The sequence below is a fragment of the Ambystoma mexicanum genome, chromosome 5q (assembly GCF_040938575.1).
Source record: "Ambystoma mexicanum isolate Mex_15411 chromosome 5q, UKY_AmexF1_1, whole genome shotgun sequence".
Classification (NCBI taxonomy): Eukaryota; Metazoa; Chordata; class Amphibia; order Caudata; family Ambystomatidae; genus Ambystoma; species Ambystoma mexicanum.
The window spans coordinates 586,756,375-586,770,203 of NC_090933.1; the positions used below are offsets into that span (position 1 = coordinate 586,756,375).

Here is a 13,829-nt window from a genome sequence, read left to right on the forward strand (position 1 = left end):
TCCTGCCACGCCTTCTCACACTACGCCGTCTCGGGGAGCCCTCTAAAGACTCCCCGAGTTGGCGTGGCACGGGGCTAATGGCGCCCTGGGGGGCATGGCGCCCCGGACGGTCGCACAGCCCGCCCTGCCGTTAGGCCGGCCCTAATCCTAGGCATGCACAAGCAAAGCCAGGGTGTGTGGGAGCTGTAAATCCACGAAGCATCGTAGGAAATGTGTGGCAGGGCATGACGGAGCGTGCTAAGGTAAGAGATCACGGGAGGTGAAAACGCAGCATAAACTTTGTGCCTCAAAATACTTTATTGCGTGCAAAGAATCGTGCCCTCCTGTTTCTTTCTCATAAAGCTTATGCCGTGCACTGAAGGTAAAGCCCCTGTAATCCGGATGAAGAAAAGGCGCCTCAATGAGATTACATTTCGCATAATTAGACTGAATAGTTGCCATCTGTGCAATCGTTGTCAAAAAGAGCACAACAAGCCTGTTCGTGCATATAGGTACATACGTACTTGCATACTGTACATGATGCACACATAATTCTTAAGAAAATAAAGCATATCACATGCTGCCCACATCGCAAATCTCCTTTCTCGCTTGCAACGAAATTTCGAGAAAGGCATGTAGAGAAACCGCCTACCCCATGTGTGCCCTGTAAACCAAAGACTTAGCACGCGCCTGTGGTGTTCAATTGAGGTTAACTGTACCATGTAATAATACACATTAGAGAAGCAAGGCAACGAGAACAGCAAAACTAATGGACTGGCAAAGTCTCTCTAGCAAGTTTATGACAACCCGTAAATGCATCAGTGATGTTCCTCGAGTTCCCAAAACGGCCTGACTTTTTTGAGAGTTAAACACGTCTCGGAGTCAGAACTCGAGCGGGGAAATGACCTGCCATGTAGATGTCGAGCCCGCTTCACGGCGGTGCCACTCACGGGCGTCGCAGGAGGCGGAGCTGGGGCCCCGGCCTGGTCGCTCCGCGGCCTTCGCCGCGCTTCACGCGCATCATGGCTGCCAGCGGCTCAGCCCCGCGCCTCAGCAGCCCTGAGAGCCGATTAAGCAAATTGATGTGGATGTTCCTCTGCCGCGCCGCCCGCCACTCAGTGCTCCATGTCTCCTCTCCGTGGCTGTTGCGACAAGACAAATGACAGCGACTCGCGCCTGTGACACCAGGCCTACAGCCCCCTTTACTTCCTTTGCGGCGCCGAGGATGAGTTATGGTCGGTGAGTACAAACATCTAAAGTATGAGAAGCCAGTGGCGTTTTGGGATGTGAGGGCTGCGTGGATTGTGTTCAAACTGCTTCAGTGCACAGCCAGGCCTGCCTGTTGTCTGAGGTGTCTGCTGTGCGTGTGGTAGCATGATACTTTAAACACATCTCTGCTGCTCCGCATTGCTCTGTTTTTAATATAAAGTAAACAAGAAGACATTTGGCATTAAAGATAACATGCACAGGGCGCAACACACACTCATAGAGACGGCACTATGAAGCAGTCTAGCTCATAACAGTGTGCGGTCGGTTATAAATGTTATGATACACCTTAAAACATGTTCATACACTTTATTTCTTGATGAAAAAAGTATGTGTGCACCTTAACAATTAGCAGAGTGTATTCGGGAGTGTATTGTTGGGTGTCTGTTGAGGCGAGGGTTTAATGTATTCAGAAGTAATAAAAGGATGCCAGGGGCGACTGGCAGAGGGTGGGCGCTCTCATATCGGGCCAGCAGCAAAGCAACCTGGCCATGGTGTGCCACGTCATCATTGATGAGGCAGGAAGATATGGGGGTGTGGGGGAGGGGAGGTGTATTAGGGTGAAAATGGCATCAAGTGCAATATGAGAGATCAGAGTATGTACTGTAGGTGTAAGAATGAAAATAAGCTTCATCTGCTGATATGCAGCAAGACCTGTGCAGGCTGCCTTGCCTAGAGAGCTTGTATGTAGTATGGAAATGCTGTGCCAGTATTTCGCAGAGTGGGTGGTCACGGCATATTGTTTTCATTTTCAAGGAAGATCAACAAAGCCAGGGAATACATTTCACAATTCAGATTCCTTTCTATCCCTGGTGACCCGGTACGCATTATTATAATTACAAGCACAGGCAACCTATCTATATACATTAAAGGCTTCCATTCAATATGCCCTAATCAGCCAACCTAATTGAAATTCCACCCTTGCATTTCGACCATTCTAAAATTTAAAGAGAAAATTACGTAGTTGACAACGATGGTAGAAATTTGGTGAGATCCATTAGTGAACATGGCTCTTGACAAATAGGAAATGAAGTAGCCAAGAAAATGCGTTACCACAGCAAACACTGGATTTGTACAGAGGTGCCTGGCCTTGCAGTTCGCAGCTGCTGGAATGTACACTGGCACTAGAGGGAGGAGTTGAACAGAGACCTCCGTGGAAAAAGAAGGTGGACAGGTAAAAGAAAAGAAAACGTCAAGGCAAGTAAGGACGATGTGAAGGACTCAGGGAACAGGATAAGGGTGTTCCTTCAAGTAAAAGTAAGAAACCAGTTGTCGCAGTGTACGAAAAGAAGTAGTGGAACTATGTTCCCTGCTGGTCTGCACCCGCTCCCCACAAACCCCATCGCCATACCCCTCCCACACACAATCCAAACCCCCAAACACACCTACTCTTTATGGGAATGTGCAGTGCAGTGCACTGAAATGAAAGCTTCAACTTCTTCCTACACTTTTATTTTAAAACTAAACCATTCCAGAATGGTTTATTTTTAAAATAAAAGTATAGGAACGGTGAAACTTAAACATAAAAAGTATAGGAGCACCGCTCCCGACCCCTCCCGCCCACTTTGACCTCTGAGAGAAACATTGCTTTATTTTAGAAGCCTGATTTAAACGATGTAAGAGGAGGTGAGCAGGAAGTGAAGGGCGATGATGGAGGTGGCAGGGGCTTCCAAATGAAGTATCATTGGCAACAACCTGGGCATAGCATGGCAGTGCCTGGCAAATGCCTTTCTAATACCTAAACTGTTGGCTTTGCCAGTGCTTGCTTTGAAGAGAAATTCAGTGCAATAAACAGATGCACAGGCATACTTCCTATAACTGAAGGAGCTTAGGGACTCGCGGTTAGGGCAGTCGTATCGCTCCAGGAGAGTGGTTAGCTGGTTTACCTCTGCATGTAAGCCATTCCCTTTCAGAGGCGTGCTCAGAAGGCACAGCACTAGACGGAAAGAGATCCCGGGGGGATGTGCTTTGGGTTTACCTGGTTTACTTCTGCATTTAAGCCATTGCCTTTCAGAGGCGTGCTCAGAAGGCACAGCACTAGACAGAAAGAGATCCGGGGGGATGTGCTTTGGGTTTAGCTGGTTTACTTCTGCATTTAAGCCATCCCCTTTCAGAGGCGTGCTCAGAAGGCACAGCACTAGACAGAAAGAGATCCGGGGGGATGTGCTTTGGTCGGGGAGGTGCAGGTAGTAGGTGAGAATGGCTATGGGGACTAGCATAGCCTTGTGTACTCAATCAGTTGGGGAAAAAACCCAAAGAAAACCCCTCGGCTCTTGACCCTCCTCATATCTCATCTCGCTTCACTTCCCATGACAGTATTTTCAGCCAATAAGCAGCGCTTTCTGCACCACCTAATAGCCAAAACTAAAAAGATAACATAAAATAGAAGGCCGCGTTTACACAAATCAACACCTAAGCTCTAAATGTATTATGTCAACATTTTTTAATGACTTTTTCTGTTCTAATTTGTGGAAGAAACATTAGTTATCGTATCACATTTAAATAAAGATTTTTCCCTTTATTCAATTAGATTGAGTTCGAGGAAGTTGTCTAACTCTCATATTGATTGTCTTGGACCTCATCTACAGCGCACCCAGAAACACGCTGCCATGGTGCCTTGCCCATGCACTGAGAATGTTTCTTGATGGCACCAGGGATGAGGCTCATGCAAGGAAGCTCTTCGGCCATATACACCCATGCAAGGCCCTGAACTATCATTTATCATGTTGGGTGCCGAGGATTCTATTTTGGCCCGGCACTGGAAGTGGGTTTTCCTTTGGAATCGCAGACTGGCCATAACAATGATTTACTTTTGCGTGGTTTAGAGTTTACTTAGGACTTTCTCACACACGGCCACTTACACAGAAGCTAAAAGTCATGTATACGAGTTTAGCGGGGGAAGAGGTCAAGGCATTATTTTCTGAAAGCCATAACAAGCTGGACTATTGCGTTCTCTGAAAGTGGTAGGGAAACAAATGAATCATGCTTGGAGGGGAGTTTATTTAGTTTAAGCGGGTGAAGTGTAGGGTGAGGGAGGAGTGAAGTGTAGGGTGGGGGAGGAGTGAAGTGTAGGGTGAGGTAGGAGTGAAGTGTAGGGCGGGGAGGAGTGAAGTGTAGGGTGAGGTAGGAGCGAAGTGTAGGGTGAGGGAGGAGTGAAGTGTAGGGTGAGGGAGGAGTGAAGTGTAGTGTGAGTTAGGAGTGAAGTGTAGGGTGAGGGAGGAGTGAAGTGTAGGGTGAGGGAGGAGTGAAGTGTAGTGTGAGTTAGGAGTGAAGTGTAGGGTGAGGGAGGAGTGAAGTTTAGGGTGAAGGAGGAAATAAACAGGGGTCACATTAAAGTTCAGTCGAAAATATTAACTGGCAACTTTCAGGGGATATTAGGTTTTGAAACATATCCGTGTTGTCCCTTCAAATGACTCGTTTCCTGGGAATTTGTAGGTATGCATATACACATGTGGGCTATTCCATCTCATTAGAGAACCCTAATATAACTTAAACAAAAAATATGTTTAAGTGAATTGCTGTGACTTAGTAATTATATACTTTAATAATCTAACCCTGTCTATAGTGTCCCCAGGGGCCAGGGCATGGCCTTAAGCCATTCCTTGCGAGCCATAAGCCTGGCAGTGCCGCTCCTTAAGCTGCCCATGGGGGACGCTATGTCTTCTGCACATTGCACCAGTGTGGCACAATGCCCTAACCACAATGCTCAAAGGGGACTGCATATGGCCACTCCCTGCAGACAATACACCCAGAGCATGGCATGAGGCATGCCCCTGGGCACAATACCCCTAAATAAAGTGCCCTGAGAAAATGGCGTTGGACCTATAGCACTGCACTGATCATGTGCACACCGCTGATGCTTTCATACTTCCGCCATTACCAGTGTCCGGGTTTGCACTGCTCACCTACGGTGGCCTGTGCTGGTCATACATCCTCTGTAGTTATGAAAAGTTTGCTTTCCAATAAGAACAGATATATTTAAGATTACTGATTGCTTTTGCACCATTCAATAAATGTGCACAAAAATTGTGAACAACAATATAAAGTCACCACTTTATTTTTATTTTTGACCCAACAAGGGGAACCTATGTGTCGCAGTATATTATGCAGCACCGGCAAGTCAGGGACCTCTTCACTTGCAAATGAAGGTGGCACACAATAAAATGCTTTTTAATATTAAACAGAATTCTTTTTGAGGAGGCCTCCAACCTGTCTTGCACCCAACCTCCACCAGCACCCCTTTTGCCAATAGACCAGGAACCAAGTCGGTGTGTTGTCAATGAATAATTTATTAATTTATTATTTTAATATCAAATCAAAAGAAAGAGATGACAGCAGCCCCTAATGTTGTGGCAACACAATTGCAGACTTATAGAAAGTAACCCAGGTAAGAGGTACTGTAATGCCATACCGATTTTGTGTTATGAAAAGCAATGGCAAACAATTTCACTCAAATGATGGCAGGAAGGTTATGCACTCCCGCCGTGACAATGGAAACATTGGTTATCAATGATTTGATACTACTGCTATGGGACAGCACACAGGTGGTACTTCGGGCTGCTTACACTAGAGACAAATAGGGCTTCAAAATAGACTAGCTAGCACACATATGAAATTTGATTTTCACACAGGCAACACATAAGAAAGAAAAATCCAAAAATAAAAGGGAATGCGATTCGAAATCCATGATCAGGGTCTAGTAGGGGAAGAGATATAAAACAGGAACAACAAGTTTTCAAAGGTTAAAAGACATTTTTAGAAAAAACAAAAAGACAAATCACCCTAGTTTCTTCTGGGGCTGTGAAGTGACAGGCAAGCTCTGAGCAATGAAAAATTAAGGAACTGCAATTCCAAATCCGCTCAGACTATGATAGAGGAAGAGGAGTACTCTAGGAACAACACTGTTTAAAGGATGAAAAGGCAGTTTTAGAAAAACGAAATTGTAAATCACATTATTTTATCTGGGGCTGAAAATGACACACACGCTTTCAACAATAGGAAAGGCACATAGGAACCACCGTTTTCAGTGAAAGTGACAGGGGCAGCTTGCAGGTTTGCTTTGGGCAACGGGATTACTCACAATGGGAACACGGCTTGGGTTTAATATGGCAGATGCAAATGGGAATTTGTTTTTAAACACACCATTTAACACATGGAAGAATGGGTTTTCAGCTCTTAATGAAGTGACTTCCTGGAGAATTTGTTATACATATAATGACTCGCAAAACACAGAGAAGGGATCGGTAATTTTGAATGCTACCTGTCCCTAGCACATGAATTAATGTGGGAATTAAGTGATTTAATAAGCCAAATATACTAAGGATCTACACACACACTGGGAATTCCTAAATGGGAAATGGCAAACATACATGGACATACAATGAATTCTTCCGCAGAAAAATAACTTAACTATGCAGGAAAACAAAGGACTTTTCAGAGGGAACAGAACTGTAATCAACAGGTCAACAAGGGATGATTTTGTTCCATAGGAAAACGACTTAAATGCACAGGTGAACAAAGGATTTGTCAATGGGAGAGTTACCACAACGCACAGACAAATACAATACTTTTAAATAGAACAATGACTGAAATTCCCAAACAGAGATAGGCTAGGGGATTGTTCCCATGTGCAAACTCTTGGGTAGTGCTTAAGAATAGATGACTAATGCACAAACAAATAAAATACTCTTCAATAGAAAAAGGACAGAATTTCCCAAACAGATAGCATAGGCGATTTTTCCCATGTGGAATCTCTAGGGTAGTGCTTATGAATAGAGGACTTGTTTAATCTATGGCTGCACAGGTCTATACCTACAAGAGAAAAGGGCTTTATGGTCATCAAGAGGCGCCAGGGCTTCACTGCAGGGACCATCAAGGGGGTCAGTCAAGGCCTCTCCCTGTCCTCCAAATCAGCTACTCCAGCTCGTTGCTTCACTCCAAGACTAGGCCCAATTTCTACAAGGATAGCTCCAAATTTTAGTAAGCTGCACAATTCGGATTTTGTCGAGAGAATCCCAAGTTGAGGAGGAGTAACTTATTTATAAGACAAATTACATCACAGATGAGTCTTCCTTTTCGCACAACTGATAGGGCAGTCGTCAAGGGTTCCCTCCCCCTCTGCAAGCCGCTAGCTCCAGAAAATGGGGAGGTGATTTGAGAAGCCAGGGGAGGATAACCCATCCATCGAGGGGAGGATACCCACATAGTCTCGAGAGGATAGCTCAGCGGCAACATGCTCGCCTTGGAAGCAACACAACACAGTGCAACATGGGTTTGATACTCGGGTCCGCGCTTAGAAACCTCTGGGTATTAAGCGCAATATAAATAACCTATCATATCATCATATGACAAAGCCAGGGGGTTGGATCTGGCTTCTGTACCAGGAAATCTCACATTTTAATAAATACCCTTTCTCATTAGATTACGCCACATATGCCAGCATATTCACGCACTATATTTTTTTGTGAATCAAATGATCTGACCTATAAGTTTGTAGGTTATTCTATGGCAGCATCACGGTTTTTCCTAGATCCCCCCCCCACGATATTTATGAAAAATCCGGTGCACAGTGTGCAGAATATTGATCACTTTCTTCATGTTCCCTCAATTTTTCATATTTCTCAGGCACACTAAGAATGCCCCAAAATGTTTTCCTAAATAATTTGGGTTGTGTAGGTGTCATGAGGTCTCACCAGAAGCAGCTTGCGGACAGCTTTCCATAGATCCACACATGAATATTCTGGGATGGATATTATGGCTATCACACGATCAAAAGCATGTCTCCCAATTTTACACAAAGGGAAATCAGCTCCTCCTTAAACCTGCCCCCACACTCTGCCATGTGTTGCTGTGACATCAAGAGGGGCCCTGTTTGAGATTAAACCACTTTCCAAGAGCCTCAAAGGCTAGATGCTAGCTCAGGCATGTTTCTTTATTACGGCCTAAGTGCTCTGAGTTATAAACTGCTATGAACCCAACAACAGCTTTTAAATTCTCTCAGGTTACTCAAACTCACGTCCTCGATACCATCTCTAAACTCAAAGCCTATGGGGGTCATTCCGAGTTTGGAGGTAAGTAATTGCCTTTACCGGCATGGAGTAAATAGTGTGTCTGTGTAGGTCAGAGGGCGCTAATAGAAGGCTATTACGACCTTGTGGGCACGAGCTTTGCGCCATGCTGGTAACGACATTACCGGCATGACGCTAAAGTCCCCAAAAGGCCCTTAGCGCCATCAAGTAAAGTGCAGATTGCACAACCGGCATGAAGCAAGACGGCAATAGCGGTCACCACTATTAGCAGTGACCGCTAATAACGGTGACCATAAATAAGCGGAACCGGAAGTAGCGTCATCGCACAGGGATGGGAAAGAGCACGGCGGCCATCTTTAAAAACACAATCCATTGCCGTCCTCATCAGCCAGGACCTGTAGGATATTGCTGTGTGTGAAATCCAATCCACCACAACACCACAATGCCCAAGGCAGTTAAAAAGGGCGCCTCCCGCAGCGCAAGGAGCGCTTTAATGAAGATGAATTGACCATGCTCGCGGAGACCCTGGAATAACATGCAGATGTCATGTTTGCCCAGAGCCTCAAGAGGGAGGCCATAATAAGAAAGAAGGAGATCTGGGCACTAGTGGCGCAAAAACGAAGCGCAGTTGGCAACACCCCCTGCACAAGCAAGGACTGCAGGAAGAGGTGGGATGACTTGGTCCTGCGAGTCTGCAACATCCTCTCGGCCAACAGGAGCCAGGCCATGTCAACTGGTGGAGGAGCAAGCTCTCCCATAAAGCTGTCCCGGTGGGAGGACATATGCACAAGCCTGATCAGCATGGAGGCCATTGAAGGCGTGGGAGACATGGAGTGTGGGGCAACGTCAACTGCGGACGGAGGCGAGTGTCCTAAGAAAACACTGTAATGCAGAGTCTCATGATAGTCTGCCTATATGTCTGTCTAAAGAGGCAAGCCATGGCCCAATACACACACATTCCAAGAATAGTTGTTGTACGCAGCACAGACACATGCAGATGCCTGCAACAAGGTAATGCCATACCTTACAGCCATACCTTACACAAACCACACTGAGATGTCAGTGGCATAAGTCACACTGCATGCAGGCCACATCAAATATGCATGTCACATAGCATACATCTTCCCCAACATGAGTGACCCCAACATATGCCTGCATTACCCACCCATATAGCGAGCAATGTAATCATCCAAACCCAAATGCCTATTACCCTCTATTGTGCAGATGAGCAATGATACAAATATAAGCATGATGCTTCACCAACCATCACTCATGCCGTCCCTCTCTTTGACCACCACAGGCTCAGACCATGACATTGAGGCCCGGGACTCACCCCCACTGCCAACCACACCCCGGAAGAGGGCCCGTGATGAGGGCAACAGGCCTTCAACCTCAAGAGGCCAACCCAACCCTCGCCATGCACCGCAGAGGAAACCACCTCAAGATGCCATGGCACTGGTGCCGCCAAGGGCCCTTGACACTGAACCCACTGCTCCAGCACACACACAGGCAGAGGACACAGCTGAAGCTGCACCCTCTGTGGAGTCCAGTTCAGTTGGGGAGGCGGCAGCCACAGCAACCCTGGCTGAGGGCGAGGTGCAGGAAGAGGTGTGGGTGCCGTGGACGACGAACCCTCTGACTTGCCCTGCACACCAAGTCCGGCACCATCCCCCCAGCTGACATCGCTAGAGTCTTGACCACGCCACCACCCCGGAGCAGTCTGGGGGGCAATATGACCAAGGGGCCATGAGTCCCATAGGGGAACCAATAGTTGGTGTGCATGACACCCAAGCACACTCCACCTCCAGAGGTATAACGGCGCGGGTGCAGCGGCACGAGGAGCTGACCGCCCTGGTGTGGCAATTTGTAGATGACAATGCCCAAGCAAGGCAGGAGTGGCGAAAAAACACCGCCTCTCTAGGCAAGATCATTGCCGAGAGCACAACGAGACTGTGCGAGGAGGTCTCAGCCCTGCGGCAGGTCCTCAGCCGCATCGCTGATGCTATGGAGGATGAAGGTCCAGCACCCCAGATGGAGCAGGCGGCCACACCATCGTCCTCCAGCTCAACACAGACCAGCCCACTGCGTAGGTCCGCGTGCACACTGCGCCGCCCGGACATGCCGCCACCAGGTGCAGGGAGTGGCAGGAAGTACACTGTTCAGCCTGATGAAGGCAATGTATACTTGTTTGAACATGTGGGGGGGGGGTCTTTTGGGGGAGGGGGAGGGGAAGGGGAATGAAACTGTGTTGGGGAGTTTTGGGGGCAGTCGGAGGGGGGTGAGGGTGGTGAGGGTTGGTGCACGTTCTTCTTCATTGTAAATTTCAATACACCCGTTGTGTGAAAAAAAAAATATCTTCAGTGGACATTCATCTTTGTGCATGTGTCATTTATTCATATGCAGTGCATAGTGTACATGTACTCCCACACCCAGTGCCCTCGGTCAAACTAACATGTCACCCTCTGCAACCATGTGTGTCAGAACTATTGTGCTATCACTGACTGACGCACATCACGTGCCTCTTGTGCATCGGCACCGCGATGATGTGCAGCCACATCTTCTTCATACCCTTCATCATCACCAGGTGGTAGCAGTTCAATGTCAGGGGGCAGGGGCACATTCCGTCGGATACACATATTGTGCAGCATTACCCATGCCATGATGATCTTGGCCACCTTCTCATGCCTGTAGAGGAGTGCCCCACCTGACCGGCTAAGGCAGCAAAACGTGCCTTCAACAGGCCAAAGGTCTGCTCAATGACCACACGGGTACGGGTGTGGGAACGATTGTAGTCCTCCTCGTGCCTGTTCTGTGGGTTGCGGACAGGGGTGCTGAGCCACTGTCACCTGCATGGGAGGCAAAAAAAGGTACATGTCAGTCGAATCATGATGGACAGCTGTACTAGTCACACATGCCTGCAGATTATTGTTGCTCACATGCACATGTCCCTGGTTGTATGCACTCTATTTTCAGGCCCTCATTGTGTCCTGTGCCATGGGCTAATGGTGTGGGTTGCATCTTCAAGATGATACACGGTGTGCACTGCCGTCTTGTTGCACATGCATTGTGTACGCATACAGCTGTGCTAGTGTCTAATTTGTGATGTGTTGTGTTCTGTTGAATTGCTGACTTGGAGCGTTGGCAGTAGGCTCTGCAATGTTAGGCGTTCAGCGCTGATTTCTGCCATGGTGACATGCTGCATTCCTGTGGTTGTGGCGGCCCTGTGACAGACAGTGGATTCCCTTCGTGGTTTGGTTCAATGCACTCCCATGGATGCTTGTTCTGTGTGGTGATTTGCTGGAGACAGCAACACAGCGCATATTCACTGCATGTTGCTGGATGGTGCTACGGAGGTGAGGTCCGCTGGTGAGTGGTGCGCGTTTAGTGGGATGTAGGGGGGTTTGCTGTTTGTCATGTTGTGATAGGTGTCGACATTACTTGCTCCATGTAGCGTGGTAGCTTGGCGTTTCGCAGGACCATAGAGTCATGAGTTGATCCGGGATATCGGGCACAACAATGTGTTATGATCTTGCTGGCGTCACATACCATCTGCACATTGATGGAGTGGTATTACTTGCGGTTGCAGTACACCACCTCCATGGCATGCGGGACCACCAACTCCACGTCGGTGCAGTCGAGGGCACCTATACAATTTGGCATGCCTGCCAGTGCATGGAAGCTAACTTTGGTATCAAGAATATCCTGGGGAGTCCTTGGTAGGGATATGTAGTCCCTTGTGTGCATGAGGAGGGCATCCAGCACTTTGTTCAGAATGCAAGAAAAAAGGGTTGTGATATGCATGTGCCCCACTGTGTCCTGGTAGGTGCCTGTGGCAAGTAAGTGCAGCACCGACACTACCTTCAGTAGAGGGGGGATGGCGGTGCGTATTTCAATGAGGCTGACAATGTCGTTGTGTATCATGTCCACGATGGTGGTGATGATGTCCCGTTCCAGACGGTACAGGGTGTGGATTTGCTCCGGGGTTAGGTTGAAAGGACTGGCTCTGATGCGAGGCATTGGGGGCTGCCTGTGTGGTACCACTGGCTGCACTGGTGGGGCATGCTGGGCCTGTCTCACCCTCCTTCTCCTCCTGTGTCTCCTCTGTGGTGCCTGCGGTTGCTGTTGTTGTTGTTGCTGGTGTTGCAATGCAAGTATGTCCTCCAGCTCCAGTATTGTTACTACCATTGGAATCATCTTGGTGTGGGAAGGGGTGTGGTGTGTGGGTGTGCTCCTTTTGTACTGGCCATGTTCATGATGCCGGTATTTGCTTGTCCACCTGACTTGTGATTTCCTCCCATTAGCGGCATGCCGGTATTGCCGGTATGATGGGCTACGTGCTAGCGCCCATGCCGCTATTAGAGGCACCGTTATTAACGGTGCCCCTAATAGCGGGGTCTCAGGTCGGAATAGCCCGGAGCGGTAAGCGATGCCGGTAATCCTTTACTGGCATCGTTTTTCCCTTACCTCCAACCTCGGAATGACCCCCTATGTCTGCAAAGGAGACTGCTTCCCAGCCAAACCCGTTAAATTATGCACTCCGACTCTAGCACCCATCATCACAAAATGTGTTAATGCCTCATTTACCTCTATGGTTGTCCCTGCCAGCATCAAAGAAGCCTGGGTCACCCCACTACTTAAAAAACCCTCTCTCGACCTGGCGATGCCTACAAATTATCGCCCAGTGACCACTGTTCCGTTCCTACTTAAAGTAATCAATAAAATAGCCTATCCCTAAATTCAAAACTACTTAGAAGAGAAGCACCTCCTAGGCACCAGACAATCAGGCTTTTGGCCCAACCATAGCACTGAAACGGCACTCTTAGATGTAAAAATCCAAATGGATTCGGGACACGGAAACCTCAGCATTCTCTTATTATTAGACTTATCTGACGCATTAGATTTGGTGGATCACGATAAGCTCTGCAACACTCTGCACACCAACTTCAACTTCTTCCAAGAAGCTACATGTTGGGTTAAATCATTCTTATCCAATCACACCTCCAAAATAAGCATAGGAAAGGAAGCAGCTGACCCCATCCGAGTCCCGATAGGAGTGCCACAAGGCTCCTGCCTTTCACCAACCTTCTACAGTGGCTATACAAAGCAACATTTTGCAGCATTAGATAACATGGGAGTGATCTATACTAATTTTGCAGACAATACACAGAGCTCATTCCGATCTCAGGAATTCATGAGCAAGATACAATCATAGTCAACAAAATCGATGCCATTATCCAAAACTGGATGTCGAATAACAGTCTATGTCTGAACGACGAAAAGACTGAGATCCTCATCGTAGGATCACCAGCAAAAATCTAAACTCTCCACAAAGATTATAATTCCATAACCATTGAGGGCACATCCATCCCCATCCTGCATAAAGCCAAAACACTAGGGGTTTACCTTGACATTAACCTTACACTGACCAAACATGTCAAGGCACTCTCCTCAGTCACTTCTTACACCTCCAAGCTCATTGCACTAACCCCCCAAAATTGTATTACTCTATCCAGGGCTCTTATATTGTCCAAGTTAGATTACTGCAACATACTAATG

At 47.6% G+C, this 13,829-nt stretch overlaps 1 protein-coding gene across 4 annotated transcripts in view; it reads left to right on the forward strand.

Moving 5' to 3' along the window:
- Positions 1-486: 486 nt before the first annotated feature.
- RP1 (RP1 axonemal microtubule associated) overlaps positions 487-13,829 on the forward strand; it is an 809,829-nt gene continuing 796,486 nt past the window's right edge. For 3 of the 4 annotated variants that reach the window (XR_011278606.1, XR_011278605.1, XM_069621056.1), the window contains exon 1: positions 508-1,218. The gene's annotated coding sequence lies outside the window, so the exon portion shown is untranslated. Of the gene's footprint in view, positions 1,219-13,829 lie in introns of all 4 variants that reach the window. The other variant, XM_069621057.1, reaches the window with a different exon arrangement.